This window comes from Marmota monax, unplaced genomic scaffold (genome assembly GCF_021218885.2).
Source record: "Marmota monax isolate L192 unplaced genomic scaffold, Marmota_monax_Labrador192_F-V1.1 WCK01_AAM20220418_F8-fsc00007, whole genome shotgun sequence".
Taxonomy (NCBI): domain Eukaryota; kingdom Metazoa; phylum Chordata; class Mammalia; order Rodentia; family Sciuridae; genus Marmota; species Marmota monax.
Window position 1 is genome coordinate 23,399,432 of NW_026692781.1, and position 17,811 is coordinate 23,417,242.

The 17,811-nt window shown below is 38.5% G+C and overlaps 1 long non-coding RNA gene across 3 annotated transcripts; it reads right to left on the reverse strand.

The window, feature by feature from the left end:
• Positions 1-13,093: 13,093 nt before the first annotated feature.
• LOC124094692 (uncharacterized) lies at positions 13,094-16,759 on the reverse strand. Of its 3 annotated transcripts, none has more exons than XR_006852298.2 (3): positions 16,381-16,759; positions 15,166-15,283; positions 13,094-14,203 (listed from the first exon to the last, which is right to left on the reverse strand). It is a non-coding gene; the product is annotated as an uncharacterized LOC124094692 (long non-coding RNA). The 3 variants fall into 3 exon arrangements; XR_006852296.1 differs by lacking the exon at positions 16,381-16,759 and adding an exon at positions 15,781-15,889; XR_006852297.2 differs by lacking the exon at positions 16,381-16,759 and adding an exon at positions 15,590-15,762.
• Positions 16,760-17,811: the final 1,052 nt, after the last annotated feature.

The following is a 17,811-nucleotide window of genomic DNA, read 5'->3' on the forward strand; positions in this document are numbered from 1 at the left end:
GTATACAGAGCCATCAAGACAGCAAGCAGAAAGCAAATGGCGGCTCCCGCGGAGTGGATTTTAGGCACAGAAACCACAGCCCCGCCAACAATCCCAATCCACAAACTCTCCCTGTATAAAAAAATATTCAAAAAAAAAAATTTAAAAAAAAGGCGGGGCGCACTGAGCTTTCTTTGCCTCGGGTACTTACAATCCACTGCTGATAACACATTCAGCTTCTCCGCCCGGAGCGAGCGAAAGAGGAAGCAGATGGGAGCAAAGCGCCCGCGGCTCTGAGCAGCCAAGTGTCTCTTTTTCGATTTCTTTGTTCTTCCTGCTCCTTGGCAAAGTGGTCCGCTACAGATTAACGGTGAAAGGAGCTCTAACAGACTGTGCGAAATCTCTATTAAAGCCGCTGCTTTGAGCACCACGCTCAGCACTTCAGCAACCCCCGTACGCAGCGGCCATCTTCCCCCCTGTATTAACCTTTTAAAGTCGGTTTATGTTTTATTCCTTGAGTTTCTTAAATCTCTTACTACATTTTCTTCTGGCCTAAAACATTGTTGTAAAAGAAATCTGATGATGAGAGGAGGGGAAGATGGCGGCGAATAGAGTGCATCACCTCTGTGTATGGCGTCACTGCACAGGTGAATAACGAGTTAGAATGGCCAAAAGCTATCTTGTTAGGAATTTCCAGCAAAATTGGGGTGCACCAAAACCTAGAGGAAGGATTTCCATCACACGAGGATCAATTACTGGGGCTCAATCGTGAGTGAACCGTGCGCCCGGAGATTCAGGCTGATTGATCGGCGGCCCGCCCCGCAGCCAGAGATTGTGTCACGCCAAGAAACGGCGTGCCAGCAACACAGAGAAACGGTGCTGTGGATTAAGTGGGGTCCTGCCAACTGTGCCCTCACTGTGCTCCAGGCTGAGTTCTGGGTTTGCAACGGGGGAGAGAAACAGTCCAGATCTGTCCTCCACACCGGACAACCCACCGAGGAAGCCAGTGGCCACCATCTTGGAGAGCTGACATCACCATTGCCAGTTTCCGACAGATCTCAGCAAGTTCAGCGATAGAACAGGTGTGTGACATTTAGCCCTTCTCCCATACAGTGGGGAAATCGCATAAAAGCTCTCCCTGGCTTTCCGGGGGCGTGATTATCAGAGTGAGCATGAATAGAGGCGTGGGGAAAGGTAAAGGCACCTGACCTTTAACTCCCCCCTCCCACCAGCGGCAAAAACGAAAACTGTCTCGCCAGCTCTCAGAAGAGTGGCTATCGGAGGGAATTAAAACAATAGGGGCTGGTTCCCAATAGCCACGCTCCACATCCAGGAAACTGCAGGCCCAGAGTGTAGCTTGAACTGCGGAGAGGTATCACACTGGGGAAGGCCTGTCTGGCAGGAGAAGCGAGGAGACTAGAGACCAGGAATAAACCTAAGCTAACATGTTTGGAGAGACACCAGGTGGGGGAGGTGGGAGCGGCCTCACACGGATTGTTTCCTACAGCCTGAGGGCAAAATCTTGGCCCCAAAGGCACAGCACCACCTACTGGAAGCGAAGAAAATGGAAGCCTAACAGTGCCTTTTTTTTGTTTTGTTAATTTTTTAATTTTAATTTTTTTAATTAATTTTTTAATTGTAATTTTTATTTTACTGTATTTTATTATTTTTTATCATTTCTTTTTCTTTTCTATTTTTTCTCTTTCTTTTTTCTCTCCCTCTCTCTTTCTTGGTTTGCTTCTTTACCTTTTCCCTATCTTTCCTCTTAAGCATGACCACCCCAATTACATATAATTTACTAAATGCAAATAGATGAATACTACGAGTCGGTCTATAGTCCACCTAAGCCCTTAACTACCCCAAAGTACTCCTGTCTATTCTCTTGTTAATATCCACCTGCATTTGAGCAACCCCCCAAAGAAGCTAACATATACTAACCTCCATACCATCAAATTGCCGACCTTAACATAAAATCCTAAGTTCAAACCTCAATTCTCTATATGGCATCAAAATCTATAGGCCTTTAATGAAACTAATGAATTTACCTTAAATCACAATTAAACCCAACATCTCTAAACATTGTCTCCCAACACAAAGGAGAGATCTTGGAGCTATAAAACCAAAACAAATTTATAGGAGAAAAACAGAAACACAGCAGTCAAACAGAGTTGGAAAGTAACGTGAGCACCATGAAAAAACAAGGGAAAAAAGGATTGCAAACAATGCAGGATAACTTAAATTTACAGGAGAACCTAGAGGCATCAGAAAAATGGACAGAGAAAGAACTCAAGGCATACCTGACTCAGATGGAATGGAATCATAAAGAAGTCATGAGTCAGCAAGTCCAAACAATAAAAGAATACTTTGAAAATGAATTACATAAGCAGATTCAAATAGCAAAACATGAACTCTACCAGGAGATAGAGGTCCTAAAAAAAAAAATCAAACAGTAATCCTAGAAATGCAAGAAACCATAAACCAAATCAAAAACTCAAATGAGAATATTACAAATAGCCTAGATCAACTAGAAGTCAGAATTCAGATAATGAAGACAAAGTTTATCAACTCAAAAAGACTATAGCCAATGCAGAAATGCTGGTAAGAAACCATGAGCAAAACATCCAAGAGATATGGGATGTCATAAAGAAACCAAACTTAAGAGTCATTGGGATAGAAGAAGGTATAGAGGTCCAAACCAAAGGAATGAACAACCTACTGAATGAAATTATCTTAGAAAACTTTCCAGAAATGAAAGATGGAATGGACTGCCAAATTCTGGAAGCCTACAGGACCCCAAACATACAAAACCATAATAGACCAACTCCAAGACACATTATTATGAAGATATCCAACATACAGTACAAGGAAAGAATATTAAAAGCTACAAGAGAAAGGAGGCAGATTACATTCAGGGGTAAACCGATTAGATTGACAGCTGATTTTTCATCACAGACGTAAAAAGTGAGAAGATTCTGGAGCAACGTATTTTAAACACTGAAAAATAATGGATTCCAACCAAGAATATTGTATCCAGCAAAATTAAGCTTCAGGTTTGACAATGAAATTAAAATATTTCACGATAAACAAAAGTTAAAAGAATTCGCTGCCAGAAAACCAGCACTGCAAAGCATTTTGAGCAAAACACTACAAGAAGAGGAAACGAAAAACAGCACCCAAAACTAACAGTGGGAGGTATCTCAGTAAAGGCGGGAAAAATAACCAAAGAGGAAAAACAAGCCAAATTAAAATAAATAAATAAACATGACTGGAAGTACAAACCATATAGCAATAGTAACCCTAAACGTTAATGGCTTAAACTCACCAATCAAGCGACATAGGCTAGTAACTTGGAATAAAAAAACAGACCCAAAATATGCTGCCTTCATGAGACTCATCTGACAGGAAAAGACATACACAGGCTGAAGGTGAAAGGTTGGGAAAAATCATACCATTCATATGGTCCTCAGAAGCATGCAGGAGTGGCCATACTCATATCGAATAAAATCAACTTCAAACCTAAGTTAATCAAAAGGGATAAAGAAGGACACTATATACTGTTAAAAGGAACCATTCACCAACAAGACATAACAATTATCAATTTGTATGCACCAAATAATGGTGCTGCAACATTCATAAAACAAACTCTCCTCAAGTTCAAGAACCAAATAGACCACAACACAATAATTATGGGTGACTTCAACACACCACTCTCACCATTGGACAGATCCTCCAAACAAAAGCTGAATAAAGAACCTATAGAACTCAATAACACAATCAATAACCTAGACTTAACTGACATGTATAGAATATATCAACCATCATCAAGAGGGTATACGTTCTTCTCAGCAGCACATGGATCCTTCTCAAAGATAGACCATATATAATGCCATAGGGCAACTCTTAGTAAATATAAAGGTGTGGAGTTAATACCATGCATCTTATCTGATCATAATGGAATGAAACTGGAAATCAATGATAAAAGAAGGAAGGAAAAATCCTGCATCACCTGGAAAATGAACAATATGTTACTGAATGATCAATGGGTTATAGAAGACATAAAGGAGGAAATCAAAAAATTCTTAGAGATAAATGAAAATACAGACACAACATATCAGAATCTATGGGACACAATGAAAGCAGTTTTAAGAGGGAAATTAATTGCCTGGAGTTCATTCCTCAAAAAAAGAAAAAAAAACAACAAATAAATGAGCTCACACTTCATCTCAAAACCCTAGAAAAGGAAGAGCAAAACAACAGCAAAGGTAGCAGAAGGCAAGAAATAATTAAAATTAGAGCGGAAATCAACGAAATTGAAACAAAGGAAACCATGGAAAAAATTGACAAAACTAAAAGCTGGTTCTTCGAAAAAACAAATAAGATTGACAGACCCTTAGCCATGCTAACTAAGAGAAGAAGAGAGAGAACTCAAATCACTAACATACGGGATGAAAAAGGCAATATCACAATGGACACTACAAAAATACAGAAGATAATTAGAAATTATTTTGAAACCCTATATTCCAATAAAATAGAAGATAGTGAAGATATCGATAAATTTCTTAAGTCATATGATTTGCCCAGATTGAGTCAGGAAGATACACACAATTTAAACAGATCAATAACAAAGGAAGAAATAGAAGAAGCCATCAAAAGACTTGCAACAAAGAAAAGCCCGGAACCAGATGGGTATACAGTGGAGTTTTACAAAACCTTTCAAGTAGAGTTAATACCAATACTTTTCAAGTTATTTCAGGAAACAGAAAAAGAAGGAGCTCTTCCAAATTCATTCTATGAGGCCAACATCACCCTGATCCCGAAACCAGACAAAGACACTTCAAAGAAAGAAAACTACAGACCAATATCTCTAATGAACCTAGATGCAAAAATCCTCAATAAAATTCTGGCGAATCGCATACAAAAGCATATCAAAAAAATTGTACACCATGATCAACTAGGATTCATCCCTGGGATGCAAGGCTGATTCAATATACGGAAATCAATAAACGTTATTCACCACATCAATAGACTTAAAGATAAGAACCATATGATCATCTCAATAGATGCAGAAAAAGCATTCGACAAAGTACAGCATCCCTTTATGTTCAAAACACTAGAAAAACTAGGGATAACAGGAACTTACCTCAACATTGTAAAAGCTATCTATGCTAAGCCTCAGGCTAGCATCATTCTAAATGGAGAAAAACTGAAGGCATTCCCTCTAAAATCTGGAACAAGACAGGGATACCCTCTCTCACCACTTCTATTCAATATAGTTCTCGAAATACTAGCCAGAGCAATTAGACAGACAAAAGAAATTAAAGGCATTAAGATAGGAAAAGAAGAACTTAAATTATCACTATTTGCGGATGATATGATTTTATACCTAGAAGACCCAAAACAGTCTACAAATAAACTACTAGAGCTAATAAATGAATTCAGTAAAGTGGCAGGATATAAAATCAACTTGCATAAATTAAAGGCATTCCTGTATATCAGTGACAAATCTTCTGAAATGGAAATGAAGAAAACCACCCCATTCACAATATCCTCCCAAAAAAAAAAAATAAATAAAATACTTGGGAATCAACCTAACAAAAGAGGTGAAAGATTTATACAATGAAAACTACAGAAACCTAAAGAGAGAAATAGAAGAAGATCTGAGAAGATGGAAAAATATACCCTGTTCATGGATAGGCAGAACTAACATCATCAAAATGGCGATATTACCAAAAGTTCTCTATAGGTTCAATGCAATGCCAATCAAAACCCCAATGGCATTTCTTGTAGAAATAGATAAAGCAATCATGAAATTCATATGGAAAAATAAAAGACCCAGAATAGAAAAAGCAATTCTAAGCAGGAAGTGTGAATCAGGAGGTATAGTGATACCAGATTTCAAACTGTACTACAGAGCAATAGTAACAAAAACAGCATGGTACTGGTACCAAAACAGGCTGGTGGACCAATGGTACAGAATAGAGGACACAGAGACCAATCCACAAAATTACAACTATCTTATATTTGATAAAGGGGCTAAAAGCATGCAATGGAGGAAGGATAGCATCTTCAACAAATGGTGCTGGGAAAACTGGAAATCCATATGCAACAAAATGAAACTGAATCCCTTTCTCTTACCATGCACAAAAGTTAACTCAAAATGGATCAAGGAACTTGATATCAAATCAGAGACTCTGCGTCTGATAGAAGAAAAAGTTGGCTCCGATCTACATATTGTGGGGTCAGGCTCCAAATTTCTTAATAGGACACCCATAGCACAAGAGTTAAAAACAAGAATCAACAAATGGGACTTACTCAAACTAAAAAGTTTTTTCTCAGCAAGAGAAACAATAAGAGAGGTAAATAGGGAACCTACATCCTGGGAACAAATCTTTACTCCTCACACTTCAGATAGAGCCCTAATATCCAGAGTATACAAAGAACTCAAAAAATTAAACAATAAGATAACAAATAACCCAATCAACAAATGGGCCAAGGACCTGAACAGACACTTCTCAGAGGAGGACATACAATCAATCAACAAGTACATGAAAAAATGCTCACCATCTCTAGCAGTCAGAGAAATGCAAATCAAAACCACCCTAAGATACCATCTTACTCCAGTAATATTGGCAGCCATTATGAAGTCAAACAACAAGTGCTGGAGAGGATGTGGGGAAAAGGGTACACTTGTACATTGCTGGTGGGACTGCAAATTGTTGCAGCCAATTTGGAAAGCAGTATGGAGATTCCTGGGAAAGCTGGGAATGGAACCACCATTTGACCCAGCTATTGCCCTTCTTGGACTATTCCCTGAAGACCTTAAAAGAGCGTACTATAGGGATACTGCTACATCGATGTTCATAGCAGCACAATTCACAATAGCTAGACTGTGGAACCAATCTATATGCCCTTCAATAGATGAATGGATTAAAAAATGTGGCATTTATACACAAAGGAGTATTAGCACTAAAAAATGACAAAATCATGGCATTTGCAGGGAAATGTATGGCATTAGAGCAGATTATGCTAAGTGAAGCTAGCCAATCCCTAAAAAACAAATGCCAAATGTCTTCTTTGATATAAGGAGAGCAACTAAGAACAGAGCAGAGAGGAAGAGCATGAGAAAAAGATTAACATTCAACAGGGACGAGAGGTGGGAGGGAAAGGGAGAAAGAAGGGAAATTGCATGGAAATGGAAGGAGACCCTCATTGTTATACAAAATTACATATAAGAGGATGTGAGGGGAAAGGAAAAAAAATAAAACAAGGGAGAGAAATGAATTACAGTAGATGGGGTAGAGAGAGAAGATGGGAGGGGAGGGGAGGGGAGGGGAGGGGAGGGGAGGGGGCATAGTAAAGGATAGGAAAGGTAGCAGAATACAACAGTCACTAGTATGGCAATATGTAAAAACGTGGACGTGTAACTGATGTGATACTGCAATCTGTATAAGGGGTAAAAATGGGAGTTCATAACCCACTTGAATCTAATGTATGAAATAGGATATGTCAAGAGCTTTGTAATGTTTTGAACAACCAATAATAAAAAAAAGAATTGTAATGCAAAAAAACTACATGTATAATGGCATAAATTAACGTGAACATACTTTTATAGAGAGATACGAAAACTGTGCTCTATATGTATAATAAAGTTTGTTTTGTATTAAAAAAAAAAGATTTTCACTGTAAACTGAATTAAATAAACCACATCTGAAATGGAGGGAGAGATTTTATAGAAGAGATTAAGCTAAAGTAATTATTTTCGTAAGAAAATAGTGAAATATTTCATAATAAAATAAGTATGGCAATGTAAGTCAGTCTAGTATAATTTTCATTTAAAATAAAAATATAAACAAAACAGAAAATTATTTTTATTTTATCCCCTTGCCTGGATTAATCTTCATATTTTATATACTTATTTGATTTTGATGTAGTTCAAATTTGCTGTGGAACACAATAATTTACAGTAGCTCACTCATTGTGAAAATAAATGTTAAGAAGTAAAAAAAAAAAAAAAAAAAAGAAATCTGATGATAATTGAATTTTCTTACCCTTACAAATTGCTTGCTCAGTTTGATTTGATATCCAATGAAATACTTGCTTTTTCCTTAACGTTTATTCATTTTACTGGAAATATATCTTGATTTTGGTTGTTCTGTAGTATTCTCAGCTACACAGTGTGTTTTTTCAACATGTAGTTTCATATTTTTTTTAATTTAAGGAAAAAATTTTTATATATTTTGGTATCTTTTTGTCCCTTCGTTTTTCTTCTTCAGGGATTCCAGTTTTTTTGTGGCTGAATCTCTTTGTCTTCAATATATGTCACTTTCTCTCAAATTTTTGTCTTTATCTTTTATTGAAAAATTTCCTCCATTTTATTTTCTATTTCTCTTATGGGGTAATCTGTCTTATTTTGTTTACTTTTCTGTTCCTTCCAGCATATTTTTATATTTCATATTTTCTGAAATGATTTTTCTTTTATCTCTGATTATTTCCAAAGTTCTATAATCTTATTTCTGAGTTTTTAAAATTTAGATTATTATTTTCATATCGTGTATCATTTTCCTAATGTATTTTAGGTTCTTTTGAAGTAAAGGGTTATGGTTTTGATTTGTTTTTGTGAGCACGTCTTTCTAGTGTAGGGATGTTTTAGTGCCTTGTTTTTTCTCTTAGAAATGACTTTGTAAGAGAGTTGGTCTCAATGTTTTTCTGTTTCTCATTTTTATGTGAAAATTCTTTTCCTGAATTTTTATTTAGTTTTGAAACTTTTAAGTTCCAAAACATGTGTTTTGGGATAGCTCTTCTTGAGAAACTAATGTGACTCCATTTTTGAAAAAAGCTTCTACCGCAAAGCCTGTCCAAGGATCGGGCATGACCCTTGTCCTTGGAAAAACCCACAGAGCACTCCTAAGCACATACCCACCCTGCTGAGTTGTTTGTCTGCAAATAACAGGAGAGATCTTAGGCACTAGGTGTCCCTGACTCAGTTAGGCTAGGTGAGGACCCATAGCAACCACCTAGCAACCTCCAATCAGCATGAGACAGGGAAAATACCTGGAATGCCAGATGACCCCTAAGTAGTTTATGGTGGTTGATAATGTGTTGGGAAACCATGTAGTTTAGCACGTACACCCCTCGTGGCCTAAACCAATCAGTTCAAACGAATCCCCCTATTGTACTAACCAATCACCCTTACCCAACTTATTCTCGGCAGTGAATGTGCTAATCAATGTTAAGAGTTGTTGTTTGATTTTCCCTTGGTATGGAATGATTTGCTGAGTGATGTTGTGACGCATAGAGTATCCCCCCAAAACCTATAAAATCTCACTGAACAAAGGACCGGGACTCACTCCCTGGGACCGCTGCGTCAGGAACGGTTGTGAGTCCAGGCTCGAGCTTGCAATGAAGACTCTTGTGTGCTTGCATCGGATTCGGCTCCTGGAGGTATATTGGGGTCCCACGAATCTGGCATAACATTCTAACTTCACAAACTCCCTCTTCTGTTGTTTTTATGTGTGTTCAGAAAGGTCAGGTTGCTTTATGAGACTTTAAGGGTTCTATTCTCTCCCCCTACCCTCTCTCTACACACACCCCTGCCAATCCCCCTTACCCCAGTGCTGGGGATTGAAATTGAACTCAGGACTCTGCATATGCTAGGAACTTTTGGTCTTCACAACAGGCCCCTTGTACTCAAGACCTATGACTTGGGCAGAACCTACCCACATGCTTTGCAGTGAATATCCATTGCTATTTGGGGCTTCTCCCTTGCCCAAGTCTGTTAAGCTTGCTTGCTTCTCTTTGCTTTCTCCTGCTTAGATACAGGATATGGGTACAATTCAGGGCTAGTTGTTTGTTTTTGCTTTTGTTTTATTTTTCATACTCCCATATATTTTGAAGTTTGTGTAGATGCCTTGTTCCTAGTGTCATTGCAAATGTTGTCCATGGGCTTTGGTTTTGCTATGTATTTACTTAGTGTTTTTATGGCAAGATTTGTATTTAAAAATATTAAAGATGATGCTGCCACCATCATCTTCCTAGAACCCACTAAATAAATCTGAAATGTTCTTGAAGTAGAATCTCCATTGTTATAAGAATTGGAAATGGCAAGTTGCTATTAACTTCTTAGGTGTTGATAGTTTTATATAACTCCATCCAGCCTCAGGGAACACATTCTCAATGTTACAAAATCCTCTAAAAACTGTATGACAGTGTATTATTTTCAGCTTAGTTCTGGTATGATTAAAGAGATAATATTTGTGTGTCCTATAACCAGTTTAAAGATATTAGGTGTTCCAGGCACTAATAGAAATCAGCTTTTTATTAAAAAAAAAAAAGAAAACTTGGTATAAAGCTGTTTATAATGTAAATATTACAAAAGTAATATTATTGTTCATGTAAGAGGAGGTCTATTTACACAGTGTTTTCACATACATTAGCTCACTTAATCCTCAAAATAACCCTCTTGGGAATATTGTTGTTATGAGTCTCATTATTCAGAATAAGAAGTTGAGCCTAGAGGACATAAGTGACTAAGATTTACTGTCTCTACAGAGACAGTCTTATTGTCTTTATCTGTAAGGATTTACCACAGGATGCCTAGCTTTGGTGACATCCCTGTGAGGTGTGGAGGAAGTATAAACCTGCCTACGTAGCTCCACACTCCCTGAAGTCCCATGGAGTGACAGACTCTGTGGGAGGATCACTCTCAGGGTGTAGTGAAGTGCCTTGTTTAGTACCTTAAAGACTAAGGGACAGAACTATCATCTGAACCTAGGTTTCCTGACGCTGGCTCCTGTGGTCTGATTTGTCTTGCGATAACATCTAGTTAAGCGTGGAGCTGACAAATTTCCATGGGGCCTGCGGCTCTGTGTGGCCCCATGATGCCTGCATGTTTTGGGGACACAAGAACTCCCATGCACAGCGGCTGTAGGAGGAGGATGTCAGAACATTTCTGGTGATGGTGGCAGTGCTTCTCACATGTCTGCTCCTTAACGCTCTGTGAAGCAGAGAGAAGCCTGTCTTCTATCTCCAGGGAATCTTTTACCACATTTTAATACTTTACCTTCAGATTCACACAAATTTTAAATTCTATTTTGTGTTTCTGTGCTATTTGAATACAAAAAGAATATTTTGCACTATTTATCAGCAGGTAAAATTGTTGTCACAGGGAGAGAAAACGTTTATCCAGGGCTCTTCATACCTTTTGATGTATCATCATTTAGCCCTAAAAGATTCTTCATTTGAAGGCATGAGAGGAAGTGGAGAGGGGTAGGCTGCAGCCACATGAGCAAAATTTGACGACTCTGATAAACATTTGGAATTTAGAAACAGAGGAGCCCATGAAATGGTTCAAGAGCAAAGGAAATGGATCACTTGTGTATTTTAGAGTAATAGTTTCTGAACTTCTTTGTGAAATATATTTCACATGACAATTCAGATACAGATTATATACATATACAAATATATATGTGTACGCACGTGAATGTATATATGAAGTAAATAAAATGAAATTTCACTTACCCTTGTATTTTTCATTCTATTGCATCTAGAAAAGATAATGCAACCCATTAAATTGAACAACTCTTAAAGGGATGCGCCTCATATTTTTTTTATTACTTTGGAGTCAGTCTGAAGAAAAGATGGTGGAAGGGAGACATTAAGACCACTCAAAGTATAGACATACAAGAATATTTAGAATATACAGAAAGACAGTGGCAGTAGTGTAGAGCTAAAATCCACAGGAACTTGTTACCAATTGTCCATGAAGATGACTGCTTTTCTTGCATGAATGAATGCTTATTATATTTACTGATAGAAGGAATGCAGAAAATACACATTTGAAAAGGAATTCCAGTTGGAAGTGACTTTGTAGCAGGCCAGAGGAATGGATAGTCCTGAGGGGAGCAGAGAGGCTAGGTAGCTGGATAGAAGAATAGTTGGAGGTCAGAAAAATGTGAACAGGAGAAAGTTAGGACTTAAGCATATGGGTCCTAACTGAAGCCAAAGGAATGAAGATAAGGTTGCCAGCATGAGTGTAAAGAGTCAAAACAAGAAGAGTACCAAGGAGAGATCCCTAAAGAATATGTTCATTTAAGAGGAGGCAGAAAAAGAAGAGCCTACAACAGAAACTGAGAAGCAAACCAGGAGAGTAGAGTCATGTAAGCCAATGGAGAACTTTCCAAGGAGGGAGTAGTCAGCACTGTCCAATGCTAGAGAACGTTCTAGTAAGATAAGACTTAGCAATTAGAAGGATATCATGTCCTGGGAGTTATCAACAAAAAGAAGTGGTAGTTGAGACAAGCAGTTGTGGGGAGAAGGTCATGGAAAGTCACAGTTGTGTCTGGGAGGTGGTAAGAGATGAGTAACCTTACACCTGACAGAGCACTCAGGAGCAGGGAAGGTTTGGGTGTCCCAGGGAGGTAGGTGGCACCCAGGAAATCTGTCAGCATTGTGCAATTGCAAAATTTACTCAGATTCAGAACAGGTCTGCCATTTCTGTAGAGGAGGTTGGTGAGAGTGAGCTGGGAGCTCCATCCTAAGTTAGTGGCAGTTCTAGCCAGATCTCCAAAGCTGCGCTCTCATGGCACAGGGATTAAAGCAGGTACCAACTCTGATATGCAAAGAGCAAAACAGACTCCGGACATAAGGCAGAGCGCCACTTATGTGAACAGGTAAGATGCTGCAGTTCCTACTGCTGAGACAGGAATGCTTCAGAGAGTTTGGATGAGTGCAATAGTCTACAGGCCATTAGCCACCACCAAATTACAACTCTCCTTCCTTTTTCTAAAGTGCCTCTACCCACTCCCTCCATGGCTTCTCACAGGCTCACTGAGCTAGTTTTGATGTCTTACTCTTCTTTCACTTTCAATGCATTGAAAAAAATCTTTATACGTTTACATTTTTGTTTGCTTGTTAGTCATTTTAGCCTTTTTGAAAATTAAACTCTTGCAGTATTTATATTTCAAAATTAAAGAAAATGTGATACTTGCCCTAATCATTGATTGCCTTTTCTCTCTCTCTCTCTCTCTCTCTCTATATATATATATATATATATATATATGTGTGTGTGTGTGTGTGTGTGTGTGTATATATATATATATATATATGGCTATCTGAATTAAATCTTTGAACTTCTGGATAAATATGTCACTTGATTTTAGGCTAAAAATTATTTATTGAGTGCCTACTTTGGGCAAGGAGTTTACAGCCATTAACTTCCCTATGCAAAGAATGTGAAATGTGTCTGTTGTTTAATAGTGTCATAAATTTATTGTAAATTCAGTTCATTGGCATAAATAATCCCCAAGATGTGTAGGAAGTTTAGTCATTTGACTTAATCCTGTAAACTCTTAAGCTTAATGGGCTGAGTTCTGAGTAGAATTAGGAAAAATGAAATAGCAGTTTTTATACCCCAGGCTATTTTTAAATACCTAAATACTATATTTGTTGGAGAGAATTTATACACTGCATTAATAATTCAAATGGAGCAGAGTTATACCCATTAAAAAGCTTTTTAATCTTCTTTCTGGAGAATAAAAGATGATATTGGGCAACCAGAGGAAGGGGAGTTTCTCAGATTCTATTACCCTTTCTCCCCTAGGAGCCTGCCTACTCCTTTCTCTGTACTCTAGCCTCTCTGCTCCCCTCAGGACTATCCATTCCTCTGGCCTGCCCTCCTTCCATAGGACAATTTATTTCAAATAGGACCCTCTTCTCCAATTATCCTGCTTGAGAAGACTCAAAAAGTGAGAGAGGGAAATCTTTTATCTTGGCTGAACTTTCTCTCAGAGAGTAACTGAAGGCAATGTGTAGCAAATTAATAAAAGTGTGCATTATTCTGCTCAGGCTGCCAATATAAAGGGCCACAAAACTGGTGGCTTTAACAACAGACACCAATTCTCACAATTCCAGAAGCTAGGAGTCTAAGATCAAAGTGTCAGCAGGTTTGGTTTCTTCTTAGATGTCTCTCTTTGGCTTATAGATGGCTCTTTTCTCTCTCCACCTTCACATGGTGTTTTCCAAGCACTCTGTTTCTGTATTAGTCAACTTTTTGTTGCTATGATCAAAATACTTGACACAAACAACTTAAAGGAGAAAAAGGTTTTTTGGTTCATGTTTTCAGAGGTTACAGCCCATGGCTGGCTCGCTCCATCTCTTTGGGCCTGAGGTGAGGCAGAACATGATGATAAAAGAGTGTGGCAGAGGGAATGTTGCTCAGCTCATTGCTCTGAAAAGGAGAGAGAAAGTCAGGAGAGAGAAAGGAGAGAGAAGATATAGTCACCAAGGGCACACCATCAGTGATCTACTTTCTCTGACCATGCCCCACCTGCCTATAGTCCATTCTATTATTAATCCATCAAATGGATTAATCCACTGATGAGGTTAGGGCCATCATGATTCAATCATTTCCTGAAAGGCCCAGCTCTGAGCATTGCTGCACTGGGACCAAGAAGACTTTATGGGATATTCCAGAAACAAACCATAACAGTGTCCTATTTTAATTAACATCACAGATATTTTCATAACATCATGAATTCAGTTACTTAATTGTACTGAGAGCAGAAAGATTCTGTATTTCAGTGGCCCCTGGAAGAGTCTCAGAGGCTACCAACATTTTTTTTTTAATAAGAGCATCTTAGTTTTTATTTTACTGTGTAGTTACTGTTGTCTGTTTGAAACACCCTTGACTGGGTGTACTCAATGCCCAGAAAACGTTTACATAAATAGTTTTAAAAGGGTAAAGAAAGTTGGTAAAAGAGGAAAGACAAGAAATCTTTAAGATTCACTTAGCTGACAGAAAAGAGAAAATCTAAATATTCCTTTCCCTCTTTTGAGTAAGAAGCAAGCTCCACACATTTGAATTAGCTCAAAGAGAAAGACTGCTTGAGACTGACAGAAACTGAATAGGAGCCACCTTAGTGAAACTCTGGTCTAATAAGGCTATTTCCCAGCCAGGAAGTTCTCAGAGTTACACAGAGGACTAGGGGTCCCCAGCCCTCTTCCCAGCTGTCTGCGGCTTTCAACAGTAGTGCCAGAGTAGGGCTCTTTGTATTCTGAGTCCAGCTGTGCCTGCCCAGGAGGGTCTCACTTCTCTATGGGGTCAGTAACTCTATCCAGTTCTGCTTCCAAGCTTCCCCCACATCCCTTTTATCCCAGGAGGCTGCTGTGGATGAGGACCGGTACCCTTACCTTTATTTCATCCATGGTTGCTTTACCATTGATTGATTGATGGATCTATCAAGCCGTTCTAGACTTCCCAAGGCACTCCTTGGCCAAGTCCATTTATGCTTTCTGAGTCTAAATTTATCTGAAAAATGTGGAAATTCATCAAGATGATCTCTGTGATTCCTTTTCACCATAATAACTAATGTTATTAGTCTATGCTTCCATTTCAGACTTAAATGCAGATTTTTTTTAAAATCCCCTCCATAATTACAGAAGAAAAAATATAAATGCCTTTGACTAACAGAAAAATTACCTTTCTTCCTAAGGCTTTAAGGTTTTATTTCCTTCCTTAGAATTCTTTAAAAATTTTTTTTAATTTGTGCATTATAATTATACATAATAGTGGGGTTTTTTAAAGGCTCATTTTAGATGGAAAATTTAAGCTTACCTCAATGTTAAGTCCTCAACTCATTCCCCTGCTCTGCCTTGAGCCACTTTTGTTTATAAAGGCAACTTACAACTACACAGAAGCAGAAACTATCTCTGTCAATGACAATAGTAGGTTCACTACCAAGTATCAGGCTAAAAACCACATAGGTAGGTTTGAAAAACACAAGTGAAAAAATTCAAAACGGCTACCTGTAAACAGCACTGTCAGCAGAGCTTTGCTTTCCCTTTTTAAACTAGAATTGGTACTTGTTTTCTGATGCTCTTTGTTCAGTCCTGGGGACTATTTCCCTCAGACATTCACAGGTGAAATGGCTTTGCTGCTTTAGCCTGTCGCCCACTCCTTGCCCACAGGTGCCCGCCCTCCTCCTCCTCCCGCTGACTCAGCTGCCCAGCCTACGCCCACTCAGGCTCAGGGACCCACAAGGCTTGCCTCCTCCAGCTGCTTCTCCCACAAACCCACCCACTCCTCTTTCCTCCTTCACACAGGTGGAGGTATTCACACTCCCACTGCTCAACAAACAAAGCACAATACTGTTCTAGGGAGATTTTTTTTTTTCTAATAGCCCTTATGGGTTTTTAGAAATATATCAACAAGCTTTAAAGCACAATAAGCAGTTGATAAAGTTATTTTATTCTTAGATTCTTTTCCCCAAATTTCCTCATACATAAGAATTGGATTTTCTATTTTTAAAAACTCTACCAAAATGTATATACACTTGGCGTGTTGTAACTTTTTTCATTGAGAACAGATGCCCTATCTTTTTGTCCAAATTAAAATATTTTACTCACATTTTGAAGTGAATGGCTGCACCGATGAGACAATGGCTCATAGGGATGGTTATTTGTGATGATGGTGTCTGAGCTATAGCTGGCATCAACAGTCTGCCTGACAAGATTAATTGGCTGTGAATTATGCCGGAGCAATTCCAGAGCCAACATCAGAAACAAGGACCAGCCCACTCATCAGAACCCTGCCAAAGCCTTCCAGCTCTGTGGAGCTGCCCCAGGGGAGGCCCAGGCCAGCCTCTGTTGCTTTTATGCATTTTTAAGGCTACCAGAATGGCCCTTTCCAAGTCATCCTGGTGTTGCTATGCCTGACATTCCAGAAAGAGAGATTCAGTCCTGAAACCTCTCAGTATTTAAAATGTGAAGGATTAGAAAGATGTTGCTGGAGTTTCTTTCCATTCATGGCAACTATTTTTATCTTTTTTGGGGAGCTCAGATTTTATGCCACATGGTGTGAACAGAATCAGTTCTGATATATTACAAATCTACTCTTAAAAGGAAATATGAGCAAATAATGGATTCTGAGAATTTCCCAACTGGTTTGTGTTTACATATATAGTTTTGTTTTGTTTTGTTTCTCAATCATAACATGAAGTCTTCAAGGAAAGGCTGAGGCTATTTGGCCTCCCATATCCCTGGTAATTTCTCATTAGCCCTAAACTGTAGAGCCAAATTTATTCCACCAGTCTTTTTAATTTTAACGTAACTATTCTTTCCCTTAAATTTCCACAAAACTTTATGGAAAGGACAAGTGGGAGCTAAAAACTTTATATGCTCACATGTATTTTATTACTTTCTCTCCTGTAATATATTTAATTAAAACTCTTATTGGCTCATCAGGACTTTTGAGACAGATCTCTCTATGATTTAACGTTATATGCTCATGAAAAGCAAAGTTTCTCACTTTAAAAATTCCTTATATAAAAAGATGCAAGGGAGGTAGAAAAGCAAAAAATGAATACCTCCGGCCCATTACATAGTTGCAGTGGTGATATGACTGCCACCAAGTCTCAAGTTGTTAACTTACAGCTAAAGATCACACAGTGAGCACCGTATACCTTTCTTCTTAATGGAGATCAGAAGAGGGGTTATGAGTAGGTAAGATGGTTCAATAAATATGCTGTTTTGGATTTGGTTTGCCTGTGTCCCTCTAAGGGCTCATATTTTGGAAACTTGGTTTTGAGCATAGCAACCTTAGGAGGTGGTAGAACCTTTAGGAGGTGGAATTTAATGGGAAGCAATTGTGTCATTGGGGATACTGCCCTCAGAAGGAATTAATGTACTGGTCATGAGACCCTAGTTAGTTCCCATGGAAGGGGTTGTTATAAAAGAGTGGGCCTGACCCTTCCCTGCTCTCTGGTTTCCAGTATCACCATGTGGTCTCTCCCTCTGACACTTATTTCTGCTATCCTGCCATCTGCCATCATGTGATGT